Here is a 27,379-nt window from a genome sequence, read left to right as displayed (position 1 = left end):
AGCCGCTGAGATTAGGCAGACAGTAACTCCCAGCATACACGCCGCACAGCCAGCTAAGGCAGCCCTGGGACCCCCGCAGTTTTCCCGAGAGAGCCACGGGCAGAGTCGGACTGAGGGGCATGAGATGCACACGTTGTGCTCTCCTTCCCAGTCCACAGACATGGAGCATCAGTGGGAGCAGCAGCAGTGCCCTGGCGGTGGCGGTGAGTAACTGGCACTGTGTGGGCATATGTGTATCCGACACTGTGGGATCATATGTGTATCCGACACTGTGGGGCCATATGTGTAACTGGCACTGTGGGGTCATATGTGTAACTGGCACTGTGGGGTCATATGTGTATACAACACTGTGGGTTCATATGTGTATCCGACACGTATCCGACACTGTGGGATCATATGTGTATCCGACTCTGTGGTATCATATCTGTATCCGACACTGTGGGATCACTTGTATATCCAACACTGTGGGATCACGTGCATCCGACACTGTGGGCAATGCATTACTGTGGGCATATGTGTATCTGGCACTGCTGGGGGTGTATGTGTACCTGGCACTCTACTGGGGTTATTATGTGATTCTGGCACTCTACTGGGGTCATTATTTGTATCTGGCACTCTTCTAGGGTCACTATTTGTATCTGGCACTATACTGGGGTTTTTATGTGTATCTACTGTTCTCTCCTGGTGTAATCCAGATGCATATACTACTGTTCTCTCCTGGTGTAATCCAGATGCATATACTACTGTTCTCTCCTGGTGTAAGCCGGACACATACACAACAGCTCGAAGTTGGCTTCAAAGTAGAGCTCTTTTTCTTTATAGACTATGCTAGGTATTGCCTAAAATGGCTGGCCACTCCCCTCTGGTCACGTGGCCAGACCCCTTCCAGCATATGGCAACACCCCTTAGTGGGCCACTGTGATTGCATTTCCATGGTGTGCCCTTCATGCCCCAGTCCGACACTGGTGCAATCATTGAAGTGGGAATGTAAAATACAGTAATAGAATATAATGGGAAAAACAGCAGATAATGTAAAGGGCATAAATCAGGAATGAAAATATAGTGCTTTGGATTTAGGGAGGGGGACCCTAAATCGGTATCTTGCTTAGGGCCCATTGAGGTCCAAATCCACCTCTGGGCCCATCTATCATGGCCAGGTGACCTCATCAGGTGGGTCCCTAACATTCCTAAGGTTCAAGTCCAGAGCATGGGACCCCCCGGGCCAGCACAACTCACCACCCCAAGGCATCACATTAGTAAGGAGTAGCAGAAGAGCCAGACAAGGCCAGAGTTACTTCCTTCCAGAATGGCCAATCACAGTTTGAGCACAAATATTAGGAACTGGTGGTTTTGAATGAACAATAAACAACACCATCAGTGAGCAATATGACCACACACTATTGTACACTGTGGTGGACAATATCTGCTTTGCTGTTTGCACATGAAGGCAAGGTGATCACTCAAAATTATGATTGAGGGCAGCATTCAAACATATCAAATCCTGTATACAATAGGGCATATCCAGTGAATTGCATTTTCAATGGCTTTTAATCAATCTGGCCCATTGTTGGTCGCCAACGGAGGTCAACACAAACCAGTTCAACTAAATCAGCCAATATGATGGACAAGTTGTCCTCCATTAATATTAAAAAAAAGTTTGAAAAGATTAGAATGATAAAAGTAGTGTAAAACAATGCTATTTTCATTACAAATCAACAGCACTGTAATTATTATTTACTATTGGTTTACATCAGACCCTACCATAGAAAGAAATATCTGACACATGAAACATGTTGTGCTGATGTAACGCTCCTAGATATAAAAGTAGTTTGCTTTCTGTTTATTTAACCACAGATCCTTGTGGGAAATAACCTGGAGCTGTGTAAGGTGTCCAGGACACTTAATCTTGTTTAACTTATCATGATTTATGGTCAGCTACATCCCCTTAACAGTGAACAGAGCAGATAAGGTTGTGATTTGTGAGGACAAGTTTTTAAATGTGTTTTCTGAAGACGACCCTCTAATATCTATATATCTATCAAAGAGGACAGCATGGAGACACTTGTAAGCTCCTGTGGCTAATTACAGACCATGACATTTCTCATTCTGCAAGGATACATGCAATTACATATATATTACAACAAAACTAAAAGTTACACTATAATATATATATATATATATATATATATATATATATATATATATATATATATTAACTACTGGAGAAGTGACTATTAAGCAGTATTTGTTCCAATACACAGCTAACTACTTCTCTTTAAACTTTAGAGCAACATTTCGTTTATGCTTTTAAATATAGGGCACTGACTTATGAAAACTTACTATATGAACATTTTGGCAAATGTTTTTCTCTGTATTTGGTAGATTTAGGATCCCTGCATATGACAGCTAATTTCACTTTATGCCCATATCTTGCCTTGTTTAGTCATATGACCAGGGTCAAAGTACCTATTAGAAATAACACTATTTAATTAAGACAATATTGTGAACCTCTAGTTTGCAGCAGATGTAATATGATGGGACTATATTGCTGCTTGAAGTCTGTTATGTAGAACAAAGTCAGTGGGGGAGATTCAAATGTTTGAAAATTCAGTTGGGTGTCTGTTTTTTCCTATCTAGTAGACAGGAAAAAAACGACTCCCAACTGACTTTTCAAACATTTGAATCTCCCCCAGTGTGTCCCGACAAGGCTGGAACTGTAAGCAATGCAATGCCTCCTGAAGTTTGGATCCCCCACCTCTCCCTTGGAGAGCAGAGCAGGGAGATCGGGAGACTAGACTGACATTACCTGGGGCCCCTACCCAAATTTTCCTATGAGGCATTGGTCAATGAACTGGTCTGTCTCTGGGTCTTGAAATGGAAAATAACAAGAGTATAATAGCCAGCAATCAGTTGATGTAAGTACAATGCTAGACATATTTGGAAATATATTAAACAGTGATTTGTGAAAAACACTTTGAGATTTTTGCTGCTGGATTTAATACATTTTTTTAAAGGCAAAATGTTGGGTAGGTTACTATTAGAACATATGGTCAGCTAATGCATAAGCCTGAGAAAATGCATAGCAATTAGATGTTTACTTGTACCATACTGTTAATGGATTTCTAAATAAATTCATGGAAGCACCCTCATCCAGCCATTGGGACACAACACACATATGGAATGGTAGTAGTCTGTAGGAAAGTTAGATGAGTGTATAGTTCAAATGATATGTTCTATTATAATCGTCTCTCTATGGGGGGTCATTCCGAGTTGTTCGCTCGCTAGCAGATTTTAGCAGCATTGCACACGCTAGGCCGCCGCCCCCTGGGAGTGTATCTTAGCTTAGCAGAATTGCAAATGAAAGATTAGCAGAATTGCAAATAGAAAATTCTTAGCAGTTTCTGAGTAGCTCGAGACTTACTCCTACACTGCGATCAGCTCAGCCTGTTTCGTTCCTGGTTTGACGTCACAAATACGCCATGCGTTCGGCCAACCACTCCTCCGTTTCTCCAGACAGTCCCGCGTTTTATTCTGGCATGCCTGCGTTTTTCCCGCACACTCCCAGAAAACGGTCAGTTTCCGCCCAGAAACACCCACTTCCTGTCAATCACACTCCGAACACTTCAACAATGAAAATTCTTCGTTCGGACGTGAGTAAATCTACTAAGTTTTGAGCTAAAATACTTAGCGCATGCGCACTGCGTACCATTCGCATGCGCATTTTTGCCTTAATCGCTCTGTTGCGAAAATCGTCAACGAGCGAACAACTCGGAATGACCCCCTATGTCGCTTCTAATTTCTCAGTGAGAGATACCCACATGTAAATTCATATAGCTGCTATGAGGTGCTACCTACTACTTAGGAACAATCAACATCACAATCTCAAGAAAAAGTAAGTACGTTCAAGGGTGCACTGGGACTAATAGTAAATATATTAAAAGTAATACTTTTTTGATATGCATTAAAATGTCTCACAATTGTATTGTCTTTTAAAATGGTGAAATATAAAATAAAGGACAGTGAAATAAAGAGATGTAAATTTGTGTAATATAAAATATACCATATAGAGAAATATTGTCTCAATGGCTCATTTATTCATATACATTGTTTTGTTGCAATGTCCACTCCTGGAGCTGCCTGTCTCATGTGTGCATACCTTCCAACATGACCCTCTCCAGGAGGGACAGAATGTTCTGCTTCTGGACTTCCCTCTTAATGTATGATTGCCAACACCTGTATTGAACAGGTTAATGGATAAGAAAGGTATTTCAGCACAGGTGATGGCAAAGCATCCTGTCCCTTCTGGAGAGGGTCATGTTGGGAGGTATGTGTGTGGGAAGTTACATTTGTCTCAAACCATCTCATTCAAAGCCATCAAATAAATGTTTCAGATATCCAACTCACTTGGAGCAGCTTATTTTTATCCCACACATGCAAAGGGTGATATTGTAATCAGACTGGCAGATAATTACAATCACACATGTATATATCATGTTTTCAGTAGTTTTATCAGTTGTTGTTAATTTAGTAATTATACACCACCACCATACATAACAGTGGAGTTCCCTGTGTTAGTGCATTAGCTCATGTTACCACCTAAGTCAGTTTTTTATCTTACTGGTATCACTTCTGGTTGTGATCGTATCACTAATGGGCCCTACACATCTCGCGATGTGCCGCCGAGGTGCCCGACGGCCGACGGGCGACCCGGCGATGGGGGGGCAGGGACGGGGGGAGTGAAGTTTCTTCACTCCCCCCGTCACCCGGCTCCATAGACGTGCAGGCAAATATGGACGATCTCGTCCACATTGGCCTGCATGCACAGCCGACATGTCACCAGCGATGAACGAGCGCGGGGCTGTGCATCGTTAATCGCTGGTGACTCCACACTGCACGATATGAACGTTATCTCGTTCATTAATGAACGAGATCGTTCATATCGTGCAGTGAAGTCGGCCAGTGTGTAGGGCCCATTAGAGGTGCATCATTAGGTGGGGTGTACAGCTGGCATTAATCACTAGGTGCGTGGTTTGGGTTTATGCTTTTAGAGAGATGATTGCCTGTCAGTGCTGCGGGATGTTGACATATATTAATGCCTCCTATAACTGCACTTTATCTACAGGCCGCCTAGTAAAATTCTTTCTAAAACAAACCATATTTTCTCCTTGTAAACTTGAATAGAAAGCCATGAAATAAGCAATTTAAAACAAGACCACTAGATGGCAGCATTCTATCAAACACTCCGCATCAGAAGAACAGCATGCATATAAAAGGATTTAAAAAATAAAATAATGACTCATTTCTTAAGGGCCAAACATACTGTTCTTTTCAAAGACGTTTTACATAACAGCAAATTAATATATCAGACAAAGTATAATCATTTAGAGATACTGGCATTAAAATACATGAGAAATAATGATAAATGACTGCTCCTTCTGTTTAAATGCTGATATATATGTACTGAGCTTCTATGGCAAGTTTTATACAAAGCAGATTTTGTGGTTCAAACATTTAAAATAATATGTTTTCTAGAATATTTAATCACTTACTATATCTTAGAAACTAAAAACTAGTTTTAGTTTAAACACAGCTCTCTGCAATAGATTTAATTAGGACATAGGGGCTAATTCAGAACTGATCGCAAGCAGGCAATTTTTACACGGCTGCGATCAGATAGTCGTCGCCTACAGGTGGATTGTATTTTAGCTGTGCAAGTGTGTAAACGCATGTGTAGAAGAGCTGTACAAACAGATTTTGTGCAGTCTCTGCGCAGCCCAGGACTTGCTCAGCCGCTGCAAACACTTCAGCCTCTTCAGGACCGGAATTGACGTCAGACACCCGCCCTGCAAACGCTTGGACACGCCTGCATTTTTCCAAACACTCCCAGAAACCAGTCAGTTGACACCCACAAACGCCTTCTTCCTGTCAATCTCCTTGCGAACGCCCATGCAAATGGATCCTTCACACAAACCCATCGCTGAGCGGCAATCTGCTTTGCACCCATGCGACGCGCCTGCGCATTGTGGTGCATACGCATGTGCAGTTTAGACCTGATCGCCTGCTGTACGAAAACGCAGCCTAGCGATCAGGTCTGAATTAGCCCCATATGGTGTTGTTCAGAGATGGAAATAGCCGCTGCAGCCACATCCATCAGGTCTGCGCACTGCCCATATTGCGCATGTATGACCTGTCACCATGCGATCGCACCAGGGGGTTGATGGCGTGGCATTTCGTGGGCATGATCTGGACAATGCAGGCGTGTCAGGACTGTTTTCAGGAAGGCTGCGTGACATCACTCGCAGCTGCTCCGAGGAAAAAAAATGTGAACGTATCGCTTGGAGGTGCAACACACATGGTGAGCAGCCTTGCCCTGTGCTGGGCGGCCCCCAGCATGTGAGTAGATGGACGCAGATCTTGCAGCGGAAGCAAGATCTGCTTCCTTCTCTGAATAACTCCCATAGCGTCTAAAATTCGGTCCTCAGGAAAATCACAAGTGAAATAATTAGCTCCACCTGTGGATCTTTTAAATGTGTCAGTTATTAATTAATACACCTGTGCACCTGCTAGGTGATCTGGAAAATACGAACAGTTTGGGGTCTCGAGGACCAGGTTTGAGAACTACTAAATTAGGATATAAAAATGGTGACATGTAAAGAGTGGTGATAAACAAATTGAATACATTCAAAATTATTTTATTTTATTACATGTTGCTGTACACTGCATAAAATATATTTGGAATGTGGTTACCCATTAATATCACCACTGGCCCTTCTCAACATCACTTCAAAGACACACTTAAATAAACCCTTTTATACCACTTTAGAGAAGAAATGGGTTTAATTATAAATGCACACCAATTTCCTCACCCAAATATACTGATGTACAGAACAAGTGTTTTGCAATTAATAGCAAGAGTTATTGCAATGTGCAACATTCTAAGCTTGCTAATGGACAGATTTGTGAAAGACCATAAAAAGCATGTATGTTTGTACAGTATCTGGGACAAACTATTTTGAAATGCAAGGGGAGAAAATACATTTAGATATTTTTCTGTGCAGGGTAAATACTGTCTGCTTTTGCATGTACTATAGCCCACAAATGTTAGACAACTTTACACTGCAATTTAGATTTCAGTTTAGACACCCCCCACCAAAATCTAATCTCTCTGCACATGTTGCATCTGCCCCATCTGCAGTGCAACATGGTTTTGCCCAGTTGTTTGAATCCCTTATAGTACTGTAGCTCTAGTTTTAAAATAATATTTGTTTGTAGACTGTAAACACTTAATATGTGTTTTGTCTTGGTATGGCTTTTGTGTATACTGCTGCCTTATAGTGTTTCCGGGTGTGGTTCGTTTTATCGACAGTATCTAGGTCGACAATGTTTAGGTCGACCACTATAGGTCGACAGTCACTAGGTCGACATGGATGGAAGGTCGACAGGGTTTCTAGGTCGACATCTGCTAGGTCGACAGGTCTAAAGGTCGACATGAGGATTTTTTTTTTTTTGGGTGTCGTTTCCTTCGTAAAGTGACCGGGATCCCAAATTAGTGCACCGCGTCCCCTCGCATGACAAGCGAGCTTCGGGCATGGTGCCTTCGCTCCGCTACCGCTTCGCTCGGCACACTTTACCGTTCCAATCGTAGTCCACTTGGATCGTTAAGTATGAAAAAATCCCCCCCCCCAAAAAAATGTGAAAAACCCATGTCGACCTTTACACCTGTCGACCTAGCACATGTCGACCTAGAAACCCTGTCGACCTTCCATCCATGTCGACCTAGTGACTGTCGACCTACAGTGGTCGACCTAAACATTGTCGACCTAGACACTGTCGAGCTTCAGACCGGATCCCAGTGTTTCCATAGAGGTTTGGTCCTTGTTGCAGTGTAGCATTTGCAAATCCATTGGTGGAGTTCATGTGTAATAGGAAAAGAGTGGAAAAATTGAGGTGCATACCTATTTCTCACTGATACTATTCTCTTAGATGTAAATTGTGTCATTTATCCTTGTAGGCTTCTCCTATGTCTCAGTGTCAGTGGTGAATATTATGTTAATTTGAGACAATACCTATTTTTTACTGCTTTAATAAATGTTACTTTTAAAATATGGCCCAGATTTATCAAGCCTTGAAGAGTTTATGATAAATTGCATTGTGATAAAGTACCAACCAATCAGCTCCTAACTGTCATTTTTAAACAGAGCCCGTAACATAGGAGTTTGGAGCTAGTTGGGTAGTAATTTATCACTGTGCAATTTATCTCTCTCCAAGGCTTGATAAATCTGGGCCAGATGGGGACATGTACTAAGCAGTGATAAAAGTGGAGAAGTGAGCCAGTGAAGAAGTTGTCCATTGCAACCAATCAGCTGCTCTGTATATGTTTATAGTATGCAAATTATAAATGTTACGTCAATACTGATAGGTTGCCATGGGCAACTTCTCCACTGGCTCACTTCTCCACTTTTATCACTGCTTAGTACATGTTCCCCAGAGTCCCCTAAACTTCTGAAAGTAATAATCACACAACAAAAGGAAAGCTAGTGTTTGGGTATAGAACTGTTTGGGGGCAATTCATTTAGCAGCTTGGCTGCAATGTGGCATTATTGAACAGTACATACACCTACATTGCAAGTTTTTCCTTGTATCCCACAGAGATGGACATAAGAACTTACAGTATTGTGCATACCATAATGGCATAGTCAGACATCGCAGGATGTTTGGCTTCACATTGCTGCAAATTCAATCTTTAGGTTTATGTAGCAATAATCTTGATATTAGCTTGAATATTTTCGGCCAATCTTATTGTGATTATTACTGATTTTCCCTTACTGTTACTGCTCATTCGGTTACTACACTGCCAGTGTTAAAGTGGAGGAGAGTGGGCAGAGTTACAGCTGGCTGCTGGGTCTGATTGGACGATATCCATCTGTCATTGCCGTTTTCAGCTGAAATAAGGATTTTCCTCATACAAGAGAGATGGCATCATATAAGCTAATAACAGAATTTGTGAGAAGATGAAGAGTGCAAAAACGTGTTTTCTATAGTGTGATGTTGTTGGAGTCGGGCATAACTGTGTTATTGTCTCTTTAACCTTTTCCTACATAGCTGGGATATGTAAATCATGCGGAAACGTTCGATTAAGTGAAATGTGCTTGCTAAATACACTGGCAGATACCTACACATTGATAGGTATGTAGCGGAATCAATCAAGGAGGTTAATTCACACGTTGACTCTAAATTGATAGATGATAAACAGTAGTCAATATGATGGCTGGCGAACGGGAGGGAGGAGGAGTAGGGAGATGCTGGCGGGCGCTGTAATCACCCCAAAGAGCACTACACAGCCCTGGCAACTGACATTACACAGCCCTGGCAACTGACATTACACTGTGTAATGCTAGTTGCCAGGGCTGTGTAATGCAGGTGCCAGAGCTGTGTAATGCCAGTTGCCTGGCAACTGGCATTACACAGCCCTGGCAACGATCATGACACCCGTCCCAGAGCATGAAACCCCTGGCAACCATCATGGATCCCAGAGCATGCAACCCCTGGCAACCAGCATGGATCCCAGAGCATGCAACCCCTGGCAACCAGCATGGATCCCAAAGCATGCAACCCCTGGCAACCAGCATGGATCCCAGATCATGAAACCCCTGGCAACCAGCATGGATCACAGTGCATGCAACCCCTGGCAACCAGCATGGATCCCAGAGAATGAAACCCCTGGCAACCAGCATGGATCCCAAGCATGCAACCCCTGGCAACCAGCATGGACCCCAGAGCATGCAACCCCTGGCAACCAGCATGGTTCCTAGAGCATGAAACCCCTGGCAACAGCATGACACCAAGCGCGTGAAGTAATTAAAAGCTTTACTGTAGGGCATAATGTATCAAGGGCATTGCGGTGTGTGGCACAATATGGTGCAGGGGGCATTACTGTGTGGGGCTTAATATGGTGGAATTATAATTTTTTCCCCTGTGGTGGCCGTGATTTGTTGGTGCAGGGTCAAAAACTGGGGTGTAAGGTAGTCTTGTCAGGTGAGACCACGCCCATTTTAGTGAGACAATTCTCATTTTAGCAAGGCCGCGCCCCCTTGCCGAGAGCTTTTTATATTTATATTGGGCGGGGGGGGGGGGGGGGGCATTTTAAAATCTCACACTGGGAGCCAAATTGTCTAGAAGCAGTCCTGAAGAATGTAATGGCACAATGGTAATCTGGTGCAAAAATACCATAGACATCCAATAAATGCTAGTGCAGGAAATCACACCATCAATCTAGGTTTAATTATGGTTAGAAGGAACTTATATAGATACATACATTTTTATTAACATTTTGGGCACTATGAGGAGACCAATAGTGAGAGAGGCTCTAATAGGTATCTCTTGCACACAAGCCCTATCAGATTCCATGTTATTTTAGAGGTTGGGGTCTGATCTGGAGCTCCCACCATTAATATCAGTCAGCGCTTTTTCCACACAGGGAATATCTGGTGACTTCTTCTTGACATCGTCACAGAATCTGGCATCCACCAGGCTTTACACGTTTACATTCAGAACACTGGGGGTAATTCAGACCTGATCGCTCGTTAGCGTTTTTTTTGCAGCGCTGCGATCAGGTCTGAACTGCGCATGCATATGCACCGCAATGCACAGGCGCGTCGCACAGGTACAAATCGGATCGCCGCTCAGCGATGGGTTTGTGCAAAGAATCCATTCGCATGGTCGATCGCAAGGTGTTTGACAGGAAGAAGACGTTTGTGGGTGTCAACTGACCATTTTCTGGGAGTGTTTGGAAAAACGCAGGCGTTCCCAAGCGTTTGCAGGGCGGTTGTCTGACGTCAACTCCGGTCCCGGACATGCTGAAGTGATCGCAGTGTCTGAGTAAGTCCTGGGCTACTCAGAAAATGCACAAGATATTTTTGTACCGCTCTGCTGCACATGCGATCGCACACTTGCACAGCTAAGATACACTCCCCGGTGGGCGGCGACTATGCGAATGCAGGACTGCAAAAAACAGCTAGCGAGCGATCAGGTCTGAATTACCCCCACTGTTCACAATCATAGGAGAAGGAACTAATAGGGCTATTCAGGTTTGTTAGCAAACAAAAAAAGCACATAAACAGGCAAAACCATGTTGCACTGCAGATGGGGCAGATGCAGCATGTGCAGAGAGATTTAGATTTGGGTGGGTTATATTGGGATAAATACTGGTTGCTTTATTTCTCTAACGTCCTGGTGGATGCTGGGGACTCCGCAAGGACCATGGGGAATAGACGGGCTCCGCAGGAGACTGGGCACTCTAAAGAAAGATTTAGTACTACCTGGTGTGCACTGGCTCCTCCCTCTATGCCCCTCCTCCAGACCTCAGTTAGAATCTGTGCCCTGGCCAGAGCTGGGTGCTTTTAGTGGGCTCTCCTGAGCTTGCTAATAAGAAAGTATTTTAGTTAGGTTTTGTTATTTTCAGAGAGCTTCTGCTGGCAACAGACTCTCTGCTACGTGGGACTGAGGGGAGAGAAGCAAACCTACTAACTGCGGCTAGGTTGCGCTTCTTAGGCTACTGGACACCATTAGCTCCAGAGGGATCGAACACAGGACCTGACCTTGTCGTCCGTTCCCGGAGCCGCGCCGCCGTTACCCTCGCAGAGCCAGAAGTCAGAAGCCGGCAGAAGCAAGAAGACATCGAAATCGGCGGCAGAAGACTCCTGTCTTCACATGAGGTAGCGCACAGCACTGCAGCTGTGCGCCATTGCGCCCGCACTACCCACACACTCCGGTCACTGTAGGGTGCAGGGCGCAGGGGGGGGCGCCCTGGGCAGCAATTAGGATACCTCTTGGCAAAAAGACACATATATACAGCTGGGCACTGTATATATGTACGAGCCCCCGCCATTTTATTACACAGACCCGGGACTGAAGCCCGCCACTGAGGGGGTGGGGCCTTCTTCCTCAGCACTAACCAGCGCCATTTTCTCTTCACAGCTCCGCTGAGAGGAAGCTTCCCAGGCTCTCCCCTGCAGTATCAAGGTAGAAAAAGGGTAAAAAGAGAGGGGGGGCACATAAATTTAGGCGCAAAATTATCATAAACAGCAGCTACAGGGTAAACACTAAGTTACTGTGTAATCCCTGGGTTTTATAGCGCTGGGGTGTGTGCTGGCATACTCTCTCTCTGTCTCCCCAAAAGGCCTTGTGGGGTCCTGTCCTCAATTAGAGCATTCCCTATGTGTGTGCGGTGTGTCGGTACGTTTGTGTCGACATGTTTGACAAGGACGGTTACGTGGAGGCAGAACAAGTGCAAGTGACTGTGGTGTCGCCGCCGACGGCGCAGACACCTGATTGGATGGATATGTGGAAGGTGTTAAATGATAATGTAAGCTCCTTGCATAAAAGGTTGGATAATCAGTCAGGGTCTCAACCCGTGTCTGATTCTGCAGCTCAGAGGCCGTCAGGGTCTCAAAAGCGCCCACTATCCCAGTTGGTTGACACGGATGTCGACACGGATTCTGACTCCAGTGTCGATGACGATGAGGCAAAGTTGCAGCCTAAAATGACTAAAGCCATCCGATACATGATTATAGCAATGAAGGATGTATTGCACATACCGGAGGAAAACCCTGTCCCTGACAAAAGGGCATATATGTATGGGGAGAAAAAGCAAGAGGTGACTTTTCCCCCTTCACATGAGTTAAATGAATTATGTGAAAAAGCATGGGATTCCCCCGATAAGAAAGTGCTGATTTCCAAAAGGTTACTTATGGCGTACCCTTTCCCGCCAACGGAAAGGATGCGCTGGGAATCCTCCCCTAGGGTAGATAAAGCTCTGACACGCTTATCTAAAAAGGCGGCCCTGCCGTCACAGGATACGGCCGCCCTAAAGGATCCTGCAGATAGGAAGCAGGAAAGTATCCTGAAGTCTGTTTATGCACACTCAGGTACTATACTGAGACCGGCTATTGCGTCGGCCTGGATGTGTAGTGCTGTAGCAGCATGGACAGATAATCTGTCTGAGGAAATGGATATCTTAGACAAGGATACCATTTTACTGACCCTGGGGCATATAAAAGACGCTGTCCTATATATGAGGGATGCCCAGAGGGACATTTGCCTACTGGGCTCTAGAATAAATGCAAAGTCAATTTCTGCCAGAAGGGTCCTGTGGACTCGGCAATGGACAGGTGATGCAGACTCCAAAAAGCACATGGAGGTGTTACCTTACAAGGGTGAGGAATTGTTTGGAGACGGTCTCTCGGACCTAGTTTCCACAGCTACGGCTGGGAAGTCAAACTTTTTGCCATATATTCCCTCACAGCCTAAGAAAGCACCGTATTACCAAATGCAGTCCTTTCGATCACAGAGAAGCAAGAAGGTCAGAGGTGCGTCCTTTCTGGCCAGAGGCAGGGGTAGAGGAAAGAAGCTGCACAACACAGCTAGTTCCCAGGAACAGAAGTCCTCCCCGGCTTCCACTAAATCCACCGCAGGACGCTGGGGCTCCACAGGAAATTTCAGCCACCAGTGGGTTCGCTCACAGGTGGATCCCTGGGCTATACAGATTGTGTCTCAGGGATACAAGCTGGAATTCCAATTGAGGCCCCCTCACCGTTACCTCAAATCGGCCCTGCCAGCTTCCCCCATAGAAAGGGAAGTAGTGTTAGCGGCAATTTACAAGTTATATCTCCAGCAGGTGGTGGTAAAGGTTCCCCTCCTTCAACAAGGAAGAGGATACTATTCCACAATGTTTGTGGTACCGAAACCGGACGGTTCGGTCAGACCCATATTGAATTTAAAATCCCTGAACATTTATCTGAAAAGATTCAAGTTCAAAATGGAATCGCTCAGAGTGGTCATTGCAAGCCTGGAAGAGGGGGATTTTATGGTGTCTCTGGACATCAAGGATGCGTACTTGCAATCTGGCACATCGCCTCAATGGAAAGGATAACCTATTACCTCCACGACCGGGGCCACGTCTTCGAGCAGGTCTGGGCCCCTTGGCTCACCGCTGAACGTAGTTAGCCAACTCCCTCCACCCGCTCCCACCCCTCCCGCAGACCCATGGGCACCCACTCCCTTCTCCCCCTGATATCTCTCCTCATCTCATCTCTTAACCTCCTCAATTATCTCTTCCCCCTATTACCCTCTCTCTCTTCGTCTCTCCTCCGTTCCCCCCCCCCTGTTACGATCTTGCTGCTCTTAAAACTTATATTATGTACGGTTACAAATGTGGTTATTCCCCCCCCCCCTGTTTCTCTTCTCCCCTCTCCCCCCTGATCCCCATGTTTGAACTTGACTGTTTTTCCCACACCAACTAACCCTGTTACTCATTTGAAAATTGTGGTCCATTTTGGACACTGGCTATGTTGGCCATCTGTCCCTTGTATTCCTAGAATGCCCTCTTTGTGTATCTGACCACGTATAAATAAAGAATTTAAAAAAAAAAAAAAAAAAAAAAAAGGATGCGTACTTGCATGTCCCCATTTATCCACCTCATCAGGAGTACCTCAGGTTTGTGGTACAGGACTGTCATTACCAATTCCAGATGTTGCCGTTTGGCCTGTCCACGGCACCGAGAATATTTACCAAGGTGATGGCGGAAATGATGGTGCTCCTTCGGAAGCAAGGGGTTACGATTATCCCATACTTGGACGATCTCCTCATAAAGGCGAGGTCCAGGGAGTGGTTGCTGATCAGTGTAGCACTCTCTCAGGAAGTGTTGCAACAGCACGGCTGGATTCTGAATATTCCAAAGTCGCAGCTGATTCCTACGACGCGTCTGCCCTTCCTGGGCATGATTCTGGACACAAACCAGAAAAGGGTGTTTCTCCCGGAGGAGAAGGCTCAGGAGCTCGTGACTCTGGTCAGAGGCCTCCTAAAACCAAAACAGGTATCGGTGCATCACTGCACGCGTGTCCTGGGAAAGATGGTGGCATCATACGAAGCCATTCCCTTCGGCAGGTTCCATGCGAGGATCTTTCAGTGGGATCTGTTGGACAAGTGGTCCGGATCGCATCTTCAAATGCATCGGCTGATCTCCCTGTCCCCCAGGGCCAGGGTGTCTCTTCTGTGGTGGCTGCAAAATGCTCACCTCCTCGAGGGCCGCAGGTTCGGCATACAGGACTGGGTCCTGGTGACCACGGATGCAAGCTTCCGAGGATGGGGGGCAGTCACTCAAGGCAGAAACTTCCAGGGGCTGTGGTCAAGTCAGGAGACTTGTCTGCACATCAATATCCTGGAACTAAGGGCCGTATACAACGCCCTGAGTCAAGCGGAGCCTCTGCTTCAAAACCAACCAGTGCTTATTCAGTCAGACAACATCACGGCAGTGGCCCATGTAAACCGCCAGGGTGGCACAAGAAGCAGGGTGGCAACGGCAGAAGCCACCAGGATTCTTCGTTGGGCGGAGAATCACGTACCAGCATTGTCAGCAGTGTTTATTCCGGGAGTGGACAACTGGGAAGCAGACTTCCTCAGCCGGCACGACCTCCACCCGGGAGAGTGGGGACTTCATCAAGAAGTCTTCACGCAGATTGCAAATCGATGGGAACTGCCACAGGTGGACATGATGGCGTCCCGTCTCAACAAAAAGCTAAAAAGATATTGCGCCAGGTCAAGGGACCCTCAGGCGATAGCTGTGGACGCACTAGTAACACCGTGGGTGTTCCAGTCGGTCTATGTGTTTCCTCCTCTTCCTCTCCTACCAAAGATGCTGAGAATTGTAAGAAAAAGAGGAGTGAGAACAATACTCATTGTTCCGGAAAGGACTTGGTACCCGGAATTGCAAGAAATGCTCACAGAGGACCCGTGGTCTCTGCCTCTCAGACAGGACCTGTTACAACAAGGGCCCTGTCTGTTCCAAGACTTACCGCGGCTGCGTTTGACGGCATGGCGGTTGAATGCCGGATCCTAGCGGAAAAAGGCATTCCGGATGAAGTTATTCCTACGCTGATAAAGGCTAGGAAGGATGTGACAGCAAAGCATTATCACCGTATATGGCGAAAATATGTTGCTTGGTGTGAGGCCAGGAAGGCCCCTACAGAGGAATTCCAGCTGGGTCGATTCCTGCACTTCCTACAGTCAGGAGTGACTATGGGCCTGAAATTAGGGTCCATAAAGGTCCAGATTTCGGCCCTATCCATTTTCTTCCAAAAAGAACTGGCTTCACTGCCTGAGGTTCAGACGTTTGTTAAGGGAGTGCTGCATGGGATCTTAACGTGGTGCTGAGTTTCCTGAAATCCCACTGGTGTGAGCCACTTAAGACCGTGGAGCTAAAGTATCTCACGTGGAAAGTGGTCATGCTGTTGGCCTTAGCTTCGGCTAGGCGTGTGTCAGAATTGGCGGCTTTGTCATGTAAAAGCACCTATCTGGTTTTCCATATGGATAGGGCAGAATTGCGGACTCGTCCGCAATTTCTGCCAAAGGTGGTGTCATCCTTTCCCTTGAACCAACCTATTGTGGTGCCTGCGGCTACTGGTGACTTGGAGGATTCCAAGTTGCTTGACGTAGTCCGGGCTTTGAAGATTTATGTGACCAGAGCGGCTGGAGTCAGGAAGACTGACTCGCTGTTTGTCCTGTATGCATCCAACAAGCTGGGTGCTCCTGCTTCAAAGCAAACTATTGCTCGCTGGATCTGTGGCACGATTCAGCAGGCTCATTCTGCGGCTGAAAGAGAAAAAACAGAAGACTGCTTCTACAGCGCCTCAATTGCAGGAGGCTAATAATCAAATTACCCTGATACATGCGCGGCTGAAAAACACTATGTGGGTGTTTGGTTGGAGAATATAGAAACAGACAAAATCAGCTGCGCAAAGTATCAGGGAAAGGACAGTACAATTTTAGGAGAACCGATGTATGTATATAAATTGATTTATTAATGAAAAAGCATAAAATAGCAGTAAAAGATGACATAAAATTGTTGGATATAAAAAGGCACACCTTGACTAAGTTTATCCGTTTAAACAGACACCAAATTGTGTCGGTTCTCTATATGGAAGTCCACAAAAGGAAATAAAGTCCAGCTGTTTGTTGGAAAGCAATAGATGGTAATAGCCGTAATGTTATTACTGGAAGTGAATGATCAGTGCAGTAGACATCCCATAATAATAAATTGGGGGAGTGATCCAGTGTTATTTATTGTTCAATTACCTCTCCTTAGGTGGGCTGGTCCAAAGCCGAGCGTCCTCGGCGATGTGTCCTGCAATGCCCACTGTGCGAATGCCGCAGGGGAGAGGGAGCCGTGGATTCACTGTAAAGTGTATGCCGTGTGCTGGTTTATCCGGCTGACGGGGAGCCGTATGTTGATACGGGCGGCTCGAGAATTCAGATCCGCGGCTATTCTGGGATCTCTGTGGAGATGAAGGACGGCTTGCGGGGAGAACAAACCTGCTAATGCTTTCAAATCGGATACCTCGGCAGGTGTGCAGACAGGAGGCGTGGCTTAACTAGTTTCGTCACGTGACCCGTGACTTTCTCAAAATAAATAACACTGGATCACTCCCCCAATTTATTATTATGGGATGTCTACTGCACTGATCATTCACTTCCAGTAATAACATTACGGCTATTACCATCTATTGCTTTCCAACAAACAGCTGGACTTTATTTCCTTTTGTGGACTTCCATATAGAGAACCGACACAATTTGGTGTCTGTTTAAACGGATAAACTTAGTCAAGGTGTGCCTTTTTATATCCAACAATTTTATGTCATCTTTTACTGCTATTTTATGCTTTTTCATTAATAAATCAATTTATATACATACATCGGTTCTCCTAAAATTGTACTGTCCTTTCCCTGATACTTTGCGCAGCTGATTTTGTCTGTTTCTCATTCTGCGGCTGGGTTGCCGCATCCAAAATCAGTGAAAGCCCATTCCACGAGAAAGGTGGGCTCTTCTTGGGCGGCTGCCCGAGGGGTCTCGGCATTACAGCTTTGCCGAGCTGCTACTTGGTCAGGTTCAAACACATTTGCAAAGTTCTACAAGTTTGATACCCTGGCTGAGGAGGACCTTGAGTTTGCCCATTCGGTGCTGCAGAGTCATCCGCACTCTCCCGCCCGTTTGGGAGCTTTGGTATAATCCCCATGGTCCTTACGGAGTCCCCAGCATCCACTAGGACGTTAGAGAAAATAAGATTTTACTCACCGGTAAATCTATTTCTCGTAGTCCGTAGTGGATGCTGGGCGCCCGTCCCAAGTCCGGACTTTCTGCAATACGTGTATATAGTTATTGCTTACTAAAGGGTTATGTTATGTGGCATCAGTTGAGTGATGCTTGTTTGTTGTTCATACTGTTAACTGGGTAAGTTTATCACGAGTTATACGGTGTGATTGGTGTGGGTGGTATGAGTCTTACCCTGGATTCCAAAATCCTTTCCTTGTAATGTCAGCTCTTCCGGGCACAGTTTCCTTAACTGAGGTCTGGAGGAGGGGCATAGAGGGAGGAGCCAGTGCACACCAGGTAGTACTAAATCTTTCTTTAGAGTGCCCAGTCTCCTGCGGAGCCCGTCTATTCCCCATGGTCCTTACGGAGTCCCCAGCATCCACTACGGACTACGAGAAATAGATTTACCGGTGAGTAAAATCTTATTTTTTGCACTGCAATTTAGATTACTTTGAACACACCACATCCAGATCTAACTCTCTCTGCACATGTTACATCTGCCCCACCTGCAGTGCTGCATGGTTTTGAACTGTCAGATATGCTGGACCTTAATTATTATACGTTACATACAGAATAGCACTTTCATATAACACAACATGTTTTTCTTGTGAAGTGGAGTTTTAAAGGATTCTTAAATAAATAAAGATAAATCTCCTATATTTAAGCCCAGATCTGGGGCTCTGGGACTCAGTGTATAACACTGGGCGGAGTCACAATGCTGGGCGGACTTAGAGTCACAGATCTGGGCTAATATATCTATGGGTGCTCTCGGGTCTGAGCACCCATGGGCAACGATGAGCACTCACGGAGCCAGCCACCCAGTAACGCTAGCCGCCGCAGCCCCTGCAGTAGTTTGAGATGCGCTGGGGGCTGCGGAAGCACTTCCGTACATTGCTGTGTTAAAAGAACCACGAAAAATGGCCACCACCAAGGAGGAGACACACGCTAGAGGTCACATTTGACCTCTAGCGCCTGTCTCCTCGGCGGTAGTCAGTTTAAGGTTTTTATTTTTACGCTGCAATTTACAGAAGCGCTTCCACAACCCCCAGAACACCTCAATCCACTGCGGGGGCTGTGGAGGCTAGCAGTATAATTAATTATGCCCGCACCCACCCTCCCATACTTTACTGGGGCTGCGCCCAGGAGACTCCTGGCAATGCACATTAAACCCCTGGGAACGGACATTTAACCCCTGGCAACGCACATGAAACCCCTGACAACGGACATTAAACCATTGGCAACGAGCATGAAACCCCTGGCAACAGACATTAAACCCCTGGCAACGGAAATTAAACCCATGGCAATGGACATTTAACCCCTGGCAACGGACATTAAACCCCCTGGCAACGGACATTAAACCCCTGTCAACGAACATTAAACCACTGGCAATGGACATTAAACCCCTGGCAATGCGCAAGAGACCCGCGACAACTTGAATGAAACCCCTGCCAATGTGCTGGAGACCACTGGCTACGAGCATGAGACCCCTGATTACAGGAAGGTAATTTAGAAGTATTTAGAAGCCTTACTTTGTGGCATCATTTGTAAGGGGCATTATTGTGAGTGGGGCAAAAATTGTGTCAGGACCCCCTACACCACCGGCGGCACCCCTGCCCCTCCCCCACCCGCAGCACCTCTGGAACCCCTCCCCCATCTGCAACAACCCCACACCTGCCCCACCACCTGCGGCACCCCTGCCCCTCTCCCACCCACAGCCCATTCAGACCCATCCTCCATCCACGGCCCCCACTCCCTGTCCCCTCCCCATTTGCAAGGGGCTATGCCCCCTTCACCATTGGGCGCCCTTTCGTCCTGCAATATTTAACCACTAACAAAACTAGGAATGCAGGTAATACTCCATATAATACAAATATTGAACACCAGAAAGGCGTGCAGGGGTTAAGGGAGCGTAGCCCCTTGCGACGGTGTGAAGAGCGCCCATAGGGCACGATGAGTCACCTAGTAATTTAATAGTGTGTGATTATCCCAGATTTTTAGTCAGAGGGTTGTGACAGAGTTATTACACAATCCGGCATTTCTGGCACCAAAGCAGTTACTGGCTCTTCACCTACAGTAAATTTTAAACTTTATTTGTGTGGTAACCATCCAGCTATTTCAGCACAGTACATGGTACATTTGCACTTTCTTTCTGAGCGGCGAGGGAAAGAGCATTTTCCTTACACATTAGCATCAAGATCTCTTTTCAGAATTAAATATAGACTTGCAAAACAACTTGAATGTCTGCCATTTATGATAATTTGTATTTCCCTTAACTTTCACACTGTAGAATGTCATGTGCCATGTATTTAATATCCAAGACACTGTCCCTCCCAGGTTCATTTGATAAAGCACGCGGTGAACTTACAGCAAGGAGTATTTTTCATTTATGACTGTCAGAATGTGTATGTGTACCCATGTCAAATACTGAAATTAAATAGCTCTGCAATATGATAAGGGAGAATTCATGCACAGTTACCTAAACTTTGTTTCAGATATGCCAGAAAATAATAATACATTGGAAAAACAGTACTGGGTAGTTTACATGATCAAAATGGGGGGAAAAAGACCCTGATTAAAACATTACTACATGCGGCATTATAGTGCCACCCACCACCTGGAACCCTGGGGGGTGCTCCATACAGCTGTTATTTCTAGTTTCTTATGGAAATCTCACAGTTAGACTGGAAACCAGGGTTTTGAACCATATTGTAAAGGACACTGCTACTTTTTATTGGTCCTCTCGTTCATACCTGTTTTGCAGCCTTTGACCAAAGATCACTTTGAGTAGTAACTCAGGTGAAAATTAGGGTATGGCAAAGCACTCAAAGAATACTTTGAGTTTCGTGGGCGTGGCTTTACATTACGGCCTGTTTAATCCTGTCAGCTGAGCAGAGCAGCAGAAGGTGAAACTGCTTGGTCAGGATTCCAGACAGTTGGAATAAAACATCAGGCCCATGGCACTTCAGCCATTTGTCACAATGTTGCATTATATTGTAGAACTGATGTTCTCAGCAAGGAGGTCACTGTGCTAATCTTAAATGGTGACTGTGATGTCCTCTGTATTATTTGGTGGTCACTACAACACTCTCTGCATTATATGGCAGTCACTGCCACAATTTCTACATTATAAGAAACTACTGATACACAGTGTGCTATGAGGCCACATCCCTTTTTCGAGGGCACACCTCCCTAATTTGCTGTCCTGATCCAAAGTATATTGTTGTAACATGGCCCACCACTCACTAGTTCCACCACTGTAAACACAAACTAAATTCTGTAATATACCAGGTTCTTCCTGTACTCACTCACTCACTCATACTTCTTCTACAGATGGAGCCTCCGTTATCTTTGCTGGCTGAGGAGCAGGCGTGCACTCCCAGCGTGACTAGGCGATCCGTCCACCTAGTCACGCCATGAGGGCACAGAGCCGCTTCCCCTTGTAAGCGTCTCTGTCTGGGAGCACGCGCCCGCCCAGACGGAGACGCTCTCCATTCAAGTGAATGGGGAGCGTCTCCATCCGGGTGAGCATGCCCACCCAGACGGAGACGCTCAGAATGACTAGATGAGCCCAATCACTTACACTGACATGCGGGGGGACGCCCAGCACAGGGCTAGTCCACACCGCATGTCAGGCCGCCCCCCACCCAAGTACAAAAGCATCGCACAGCAGCGATGCTTTTGTACTTGAAGAGTAACTCCCGGCCAGCGCAGATCCTGCGGCCCACCCACCCCCCGCATGGTCCGGCCACGCCTACGTTGGCCGGATCGCACCCACAAAATGGCGGACAAACGTCGCCGTGCCGCCCCCTCCCGCCCAGCGACCGCCTCTGCCTGTCAATCAGGCAGAGGCAATCGCTAGGCAACTCTTGCATGTGCACTTCTGACCAGATCGCTGCGGTGCGATGAACGGGAGTGAGTGATCAGGTCAGAATGACCCCCTTAGTACATTTATACAGTGTATGCAGCATTAAGGAAACAACATCCTAGTAAAAGATACTTTGTAACTGAACACATAACCAAGTGTCTTATCGTATCTGCAGGAAGAGGACTTTTTAAGCATATTTGTAATTAACCTTGTAAAATCCACCCTGATAATCCATTAATCGTTAGGATCATGTTGAGCTGTTTGTAAGAGAATTCACCGTGACTTTAATCCTTTGATATGGGCCAGCTGCAGTCTCATTTGCTGTAACAATAAACTACATTTATTCCTAACATGAAAAAAAATCTTTTGTATTTAGTAAAAGACTCAGAGCAGCCTGTTCTCTTGTGAAGAATCTCACCCTGTATCTTTATTTTACAATCCTTACTCATTCTGACATATACTTGTGTTTGTTTAGTCAATCTGGGCTGGTGTTTGTTTAGTCAATCACTGTGTAATGTAACACCTTTGATCAGTGGTACATTTGCCTCAGCTGTAGTTGGGTCAATTTCCCATAGTATATCTGTAACTTCAACCATGCACAGCTGTGCATGTCAGCTGTGCGTTCCAATACTCAAAGCGTTCCTTCTCTAAGCGTCTTGAAAATGAACAGTTAAAAAAACAGATCCTGCATTGCACTGAACTTCACCATCTTCCTTTTTCTTCTCATCCTCAGGTATGTTCAAATCTCCCCATGTAATCTGCCTATTGCTATCTGCACCTATGCAAATCATCTATATTCCAAATGTATGTTCAAATCTCCCCATGTAATATGTCTATTGCTATCTGCACCTATGCAAATCATCTATATTCCAAATGTATGTTCAAATCTCCCCATGTAATCTGTCTATTGCTATCTGCACCTATACAAATCATCTATATTCCAAATGTATGTTCAAATCTCCCCATGTAATCTGCCTATTGCTATCTGCACCTATGCAAATCATCTATATTCCAAATGTATGTTCAAATCTCCCCATGTAATCTGCCTATTGCTATCTGCACCTATGCAAATCATCTATATTCCAAATGTATGTTCAAATCATTTGTTAGACAGTTTTGTGATTTATGCTTTTGTTTGTAATGTAAAATGCCTGCGTTTCAAAGCTTGGTCAGTGCCGCATATTTAATTAAGGCTCACTGGGCTGGTGTTTGTTTAGTCAATCACTGTGTAATGTAACACCTTTGATTAGTGGGACATTTGCCTCAGCTGTAGTTGGGTCAATTTCCCATAGTATATCTGTAACTTCAACCATGCACAGCTGTGCATGTCAGCTGTGCGTTCCAATACTCAAAGCGTTCCTTCTCTAAGCGTCTTGAAAATGAACAGTTAAAAAAACAGATCCTGCATTGGACTGAACTTAACCATCTTCCTTTTTCTTCTCATCCTCAAGTATGTTCAAATCTCCCCATGTAATCTGCCTATTGCTATCTGCACCTATGCAAATCATCTATATTCCAAATGTATGTTCAATTTTCCCCATGTAATCTGCCTACTGCTATCTGCACCTATGCATATCATCTATATTCCAAATGTATGTTCAAATCATTTGTTAGACAGTTTTGTGATTTATGCTTTTGTTTGTAATTTAAAATACCTGCGTTTCAAAGCTTGGTCAGTGCCGCATATTTAATTAAGGCTCACTGGGCTGGTGTTTGCTTAGTCAATCACTGTGTAATGTAACACCTTTGATTAGTGGGACATTTGCCTCAGCTGTAGTTGGGTCAATTTCCCATAGTATATCTGTAACTTCAACCATGCACAGCTGTGCACTTCAGCTGTGCGTTCCAATACTCAAAGCGTTCCTTCTCTAAGCGTCTTGAAAATGAACAGTTAAAAAAACAGATCCTGCATTGGACTGAACTTAACCATCTTCCTTTTTCTTCTCATCCTCAGGTATGTTCAAATATCCCCATGTAATCTGCCTATTGCTATCTGCACCTATGCAAATCATCTATATTCCAAATGTATGTTCAAATCTCCCCATGTAATCTGCCTATTGCTATCTGCACCTATGCAAATCATCTATATTCCAAATGTATGTTCAAATCATTTGTTAGACAGTTTTGTGATTTATGCTTTTGCTTGTAATTTAAAATACCTGCGTTTCAAAGCTTGGTCAGTGCCGCATATTTAATTAAGGCTCACTGGGCTGGTGTTTGTTTAGTCAATCACTGTGTAATGTAACACCTTTGATTAGTGGTACATTTGCCTCAGCTGTAGTTGGGTCAATTTCCCATAGTATATCTGTAACTTCAACCATGCACAGCTGTGCATGTCAGCTGTGCGTTCCAATACTCAAAGCGTTCCTTCTCTAAGCGTCTTGAAAATGAACAGTTAAAAAAACAGATCCTGCATTGGACTGAACTTAACCATCTTCCTTTTTCTTCTCATCCTCAGGTATGTTCAAATCTCCCCATGTAATCTGCCTATTGCTATCTGCACCTATGCAAATCATCTATATTCCAAATGTATGTTCAAATCTCCCCATGTAATCTGCCTATTGCTATCTGCACCTATGCAAATCATCTATATTCCAAATGTATGTTCAAATCATTTGTTAGACAGTTTTGTGATTTATGCTTTTGTTTGTAATTTAAAATACCTGCGTTTCAAAGCTTGGTCAGTGCCGCATATTTAATTAAGGCTCACTGGGCTGGTGTTTGTTTAGTCAATTACTGTGTAATGTAACACCTTTGATTAGTGGGACATTTGCCTCAGCTGTAGTTGGGTCAATTTCCCATAGTATATCTGTAACTTCAACCATGCACAGCTGTGCATGTCAGCTGTGCGTTCCAATACTCAAAGCGTTCCTTCTCTAAGCGTCTTGAAAATGAACAGTTAAAAAATCAGTTAAACAAACATTAAACAGCATCAAGAAAGAAATCTGGAACATTATGTGGCCTCTCCTCACCTCTGCCATGAGAACACCAGGACCAATGCCTACTACTTCTGTGTCCAAGAACATCATGACTGCCCCCGGGACTACCCCTCAAGCTCAGCAGGGAACTGAGGGATGTGCACATCAGGACCAGACTTTGCTGGGTCAGTTCCATTGGACATTAGTGTGCACCCCACATTCTCACACCCACCCGCACTGCTCTCATGAGACCAGGACATTTATCTTTTTCACAAAATAATGTTAGTACAGTTTTCCTGCAAATGTGTCTTTCTCTTCTCTTTCTTCTTACACGGTACTTCCACCCCACTGTGTGCTATTCCCGTAATGTGTACCTCCATTGGTTGCACACCCTGCCAGCAGTAACCTATGCAGTGCGCCCCACATGGCTGCCTCAGATGGTTCCCCTGTGGGCGGGGTGTGCTTCATTTGGATCTTTCCATGCAGGGTATAGCATACTCCTACACGTGTCAGTTCTCCCATACATGAATTTGGCCCCTGTATGGCTCATCTCCCACTGTGTAACCTTGTAGTGCGCCCAACATGGCTGCCTTATCTGGTGCGCTTGTGGATGGGATGAAAAATGCGTGGACCTGATGTTTTTATTGGAACCCTACTCTGAACTTAAGGACTCTGCAATCTCCCCATTTTGTGTTCTCTTCTAGGGGTGGACTATTCCACCCTGGGTAATCCTACGCAGTGCGCCTAAGATGGCTGCCGCACCTGGTGCCTTGTGATGGTGGAATACACAACCCCTGGAGGTTATTACTCAAAATGCCTACACCAATCATGCATTATTCTTTCTGTGTTTTTGTCTGTGTGGTTTATCTTTTGATGTAATACTTAAATCTTCTGTATTATGTGCATTGTGTGAGTTCTAGTTGGCGCCGCGGATGGCTGCCTCGGTGCTGCTCTGCCAAGCAGCCTTAGTTTTTAGTCTTAAATGTATAATATGTCTACTGTACAGTTGCATATGTGCAGTATGAACTCATATGTGTAATGTTTGTAATGTATGCTACGTTTTTTTCCTCCATGTTGCTGCTTGGCGATGCATTGTACCACAAAGAATTCCTAGTGTACGTGAGTACACCTGGCCAATAAAGCTGATTCTGATTCTGATTCTACTTAACACTAAATATTTCATAGTATAAACATTGCATTATTTATCACCCCACTGGTGGCTGGTTATCGTCATGCTGTCATGATGATGGGCCTATTTTTATGTGGAGGCCTGGAACTGGAGCTCAATCTGCCCCTTTGTTAATGAGGGTCTGTTTGCACCTAGTTAAGACAAAAATGTTCTTGTTGCTCATTAAAACGTCATTCTCTGTGCATAGCAACATAAGGGCTGCAGTATGTATGGAGTGGACCCTATCAGAGTCATCAACAGATCACCTGGGACAAGGTAGGAGGTGGGGAAATTGCCAGTTATGGGGGCATGGCAACACTTTGTTGGAGGCCTTCAACAGAAATATTGTGTGTGTGTGTGTGTGTGTGTGTGTGTGTGTGTGTGTGTGTGTGTGTGTCCGTCCATATCTCTGTGCCATGTATATATAATGCTGATTTCCTTGTAAATAGAAATTAGCAAGTTTCTTATACTGTAGCTTGACTTTTTGTTACTGGTTAAAAAAAAGTAGTTGAGCATCTGGGATGCGGTTATGTGTCCGGCGGTCGGGAGACTGCTGGTCACAATACCGACTCTGGGATCCGAACCCTGATATCCCGCCGGTTGGCATTCCGACCAAGCGGGACTATTTCCACTCATGGGTGTCCGTGACACCCATAGAGTAGGAAGAGAACCTGTGGCGAGTGCAGCGAGCTTTGTTGCGCTCGTCCATCCCCGACAGCCACCTAACAGCTGGGATCATGGCGTCGGTGTGGTGACCAGCGGTCTCCCAACCGCCGCCCACAAAAACCCAACCCGAACATCTTAGGGGCCTAAAAAAGCTATTTAAATAGATAGTTAAATAGAAAACTCAGTAAAAGCTGCAATTTAATGAAGTTATACCACATCCCAAAAGCTTACTCTCCTGGTGTCTGGCATTCATTTATTTATTTATTACCAATTATTTTTTTTGGTGCACACATATTCTGCAGCAGTTTACAGAGAATATTTGCCCATTCACACCAGTCCCTGCCCCAGTGGAGCTTACAATCTATATTCCCTATCACATGTACACACAGACACATTCATGCTATGATTAATTTTGTTGGCCAAATAACCTACCATTATATTTTTGGATTGTGGGAGGAAACCAGAGCACAAAAGCACGGGGAGAATATACAAACTCCACACAGTTAGGGCCATGGTGGGAATCGAACCCATGATCTCAGTGCTGTGAGGCAGTAATGCTAACCATTACACCATCCGTAAACCGTCTATCTTTTTATTTTTATTTAACTAGGTCAGGAT

At 45.1% G+C, this 27,379-nt stretch overlaps 1 protein-coding gene across 6 annotated transcripts in view; it reads right to left on the bottom strand.

Annotated features, from left to right (window-relative positions):
• The window catches only part of KYNU (kynureninase), a 302,382-nt gene that overhangs the window by 131,039 nt on the left and 143,964 nt on the right, over positions 1 to 27,379 (bottom strand). The gene's annotated exons all lie outside the window — the stretch shown is intronic.

This window comes from Pseudophryne corroboree, chromosome 7 (assembly GCF_028390025.1).
Source record: "Pseudophryne corroboree isolate aPseCor3 chromosome 7, aPseCor3.hap2, whole genome shotgun sequence".
Classification (NCBI taxonomy): Eukaryota; Metazoa; Chordata; class Amphibia; order Anura; family Myobatrachidae; genus Pseudophryne; species Pseudophryne corroboree.
The sequence above is the reverse complement of the archived record's forward strand: the minus strand, read 5'-3'. Positions and strand labels throughout refer to the sequence as shown.